The following is a 3,413-nucleotide window of genomic DNA, read 5'->3' as shown; positions in this document are numbered from 1 at the left end:
CAAAACAAAAATAAAGATGCTTCCTTAAAAACATGATGTAATATTTTTAATACTAAGTATAAATGTGGCTGGTTATTTTAGGCAAATCCACCACTGTGATCAAATTGGTGGTGCTGCGATGTCAGGCTGATGCATTTCTGAGTTCACTCCTTAGAATTTTTCAAGGAGCAAAAACTGTAGAAGAGCGACTCGGAAGGAGATCAGATTGTCTAGCTTTTGTCTAGGGACTCAGATTAATGTCTAGAAATAGGAAAGTGGCTAAGCAGTTTTTTTCTTCTCTTTTTTTGAGCCTGTGAGAGGGAATAAAAAGGAAGCACTAAAACCGGTTTCGGAGAAACAAACACCTCCGTTTCTCTGTCTCTTGCTCATTTCATGCACTTCACGTCTCCCGTCTTTCACACCCTCTAGCAGTTTTACACGTATGCACAAAGCAGAAAGCAGGCAACATACAAACACAACTATATGCAGGAAGGAGGGAGGGTGAAAAAGAAACTCAGCCTCCCATGTGGTATGTGTGTGTCTGTCATGACATCATGATAAACACTGCTGACAGATAAGGGTCAGGCCTGTTTCGGTACTGACATCTCTAAAAAAAAAATCTCTCCCTGACAAACAGAAACAACAAAGGGAGGGAGCCGGCTCAATCGCAGTTTGATAGCGTTTTGGGAGTTTCACTCACAAAATATCTCAGTTTGATCGTGATACAAAACCATACTGGCAAATGTGTGTTTTTGTGTTCTCATGGGCCTGCACCCTGAGCAGCATGACTTGGAGCCCTCACAGCCCTCGAGGCCAGCTCAGCACTTGGCTTCTTATCTCTCTTTCAGAACCTTGGTCATGAATAAACATAACTGGAAAAAGAAATGATCCAACATGAAAATAACTGAGTGGAATTTGGAAAAGCCAGGTTCAATCCACAGCAGGGGAGGAGTGCTGAAAAAGTGAATGGATAAGCGAATGAGTGCTGAGAGAGGGAGACACTGAAGTGTTTCCTCCATCCTGGAATACCCTCGGTGTACTGGCTCCAGAAAAGTAGCAAAATCTTTCACTTCTTCCTCCTCTCTTCTCTTTTTTGCTTCGCCTGCTCTGGACTCCATCTCTGTCTTTCACTGTATGCTTTAAAATACCAATCGTGCCTCTGTGGGCTACTCTAGATTGTTTTGTATTCTCCTATGCTGTTGTGCCAGTGTGTGTGGGTGTGTGTAAGAGCCGAAGAATTTTTGTCTTTTTTGTTGTTGCTCTGGGTTATAATGAGCTGTTTCACTGAAATACACAAAACGATAATGTTTCTTTTGAACCCCACCCCCTGTTCACACACACACACACACACACACACACACACACACACACACACACACACACACACACACACACACACACACACACACACACACACACACACACACACACACACCCCTTTCATTTTTACCTCACCTCTGTCTTATTTCCTCTTTTTCTTATCTTCCATTTTTGCCATTCCTTTTCACGTCCTTTCTTCTCTCTTGTCTCACTTTCTTTCTTTGTACTCCTCTCCAGAATACTGCTGTTAGATCAGACATGAATAATAGAAGACCAGCTTTTTGGTGTCCAAATCAGTAATTCTGTTTTTAATATCATCCTTAACACTTTGGCTGTGTTTTTGAATATGCCCACACAATGCACCCTGTTGCCATAAATGTAGGGAATAATGAGGGTCATGCAGTGGAAATGTGTGAGTGTAAAGCAATGTGTTGGCCCCATTATAAGGTGGCGTCATTAGCTACACAGCTACTGTCACTGTCCCATCACGGCATCTGCCCACACACACACACACACACACACACACACACACACACACACACTGCTTTCATTTTCTGCTCTTTCTCAATCTCTGTCTGTCTCTCTGTTTTAGTCTTATACACACCAACACTATTACCTCCTTTTCTCCCTTTGGTGCAGATCAGGCTGGCATCAGATGCGACAATGTGTTAATCGGTGGCTGTTACACGGGTCAACGAGTTTTGTGACAAAGCCAGTGATCCATTCTTAGGCTCAACTGGGAGCCGTGGTGGAGTGACAGCTCTTTTATTTTCACTCATGAGGTCATTTGAAACTTTTAAAAGAACCTTTTCTCCTCAGTAATCTTTTAGCCATTTCTTTTTTTCTGCTTCCCCTCTCTTACCCACCCGCCTCTTTACATCAGTTCAATTTCCATGTCTGCCTTTTCTTTTCCCATTTCTTGCTTTTGCCTTAAACTTTTCTATTCTGTCTTTCATTTGTATTCTTTTAAGTGCTCCATCTTTACTGCTATCAGTTTATTCTTTTAATATTCCATTTGTTCCTTATGTTTAACGTGTTCAGTCATTCCCACATTCCTTCTCTTGTTTTTGATGTTTTTTCCATCTTCATTCCCTACACATACTTCTCATTTTCTTCCCTTCTGTTCATCTTTCTTTTGCTTTTGTTCATTCTGTTTCCTTTTCACGTCACCCTCACTTCTTCCCTTTTAATCATTCTCTTTAATTTATAATTTCATCCTTCTGTGCATCCCAATTTTGATTAGCTGTTCATCCCTGTATAGGTTTCTTCTTTGTGTTGTGCCCATTTATCCATCATTTATTCCTTCTTTTGAATCCCTCTTTCCATCCTCTTCCCTTACTTGTTCTTGTACTCCCTCTCGTGTCATTGTTTTTGTTGTTCCCCCTTTCTTTCTTTTCTGAGGTCTGTAGCTCATCAATTTCCATTATTTTGTAAAAACTGTAATTCAGATCTTTCACCTCTGATCACAGCCCACAAGTCCTGTCATTGCAAATAGATGGAGGATGGGAGCCAGGTTGGAAAATACCAGGAAACACGCATTTAAATCAAGTCACATACATTAACATGCAGTCATTGTCTCCGCTCCCCTGCTTGTAGCTGATATAAAATAGGATGGATCACAGCCTTGAGTACAGATGAGTGCAGTGCCACAGCGCTCTAATTTACTCATTAAATTGATGCTCCCAGACCGACTGATTTAGACGGGATTAACGATGGAACTTCTTCTTCTTCTTCTTTTTTCAAATTTAAGCCACATCAATGTGCATGCGTGCATGCTGCAGATTTGGTGAAGCATATTATCATGGCATAGCAACTGTGGTGCATTGTGCAGTGAGCAAGCCTTAGCTAAATGTTTGTGTTTTTTGTGTATTATGCATTATTTCCCCCAGCATCTTAACCGTAGGGATGTCAGACCTAAAACTGGGTCAGACAGTTGTAAGAGTGCATGATCCTCTGCCAAGAGCTTCCATAGAAACTCTGACACATCTAAGAGATTTTCCTGGCTGGAAAAATATTTATGAATATGAGAAGACATAGAAGAGTAGAGGTGATACAGAAGGGACATTTGAGACAGTATATCTAGTCATTATAGATGTGTAAAGGGATGCAAACAC

This window comes from Rhamphochromis longiceps, linkage group LG19 (genome assembly GCF_057381845.1).
Source record: "Rhamphochromis longiceps isolate RC_006_pf linkage group LG19, R_longiceps_female_GT1.1, whole genome shotgun sequence".
NCBI classification, from domain to species: domain Eukaryota; kingdom Metazoa; phylum Chordata; class Actinopteri; order Cichliformes; family Cichlidae; genus Rhamphochromis; species Rhamphochromis longiceps.
Note: the sequence above shows the minus strand (reverse complement) of the source record.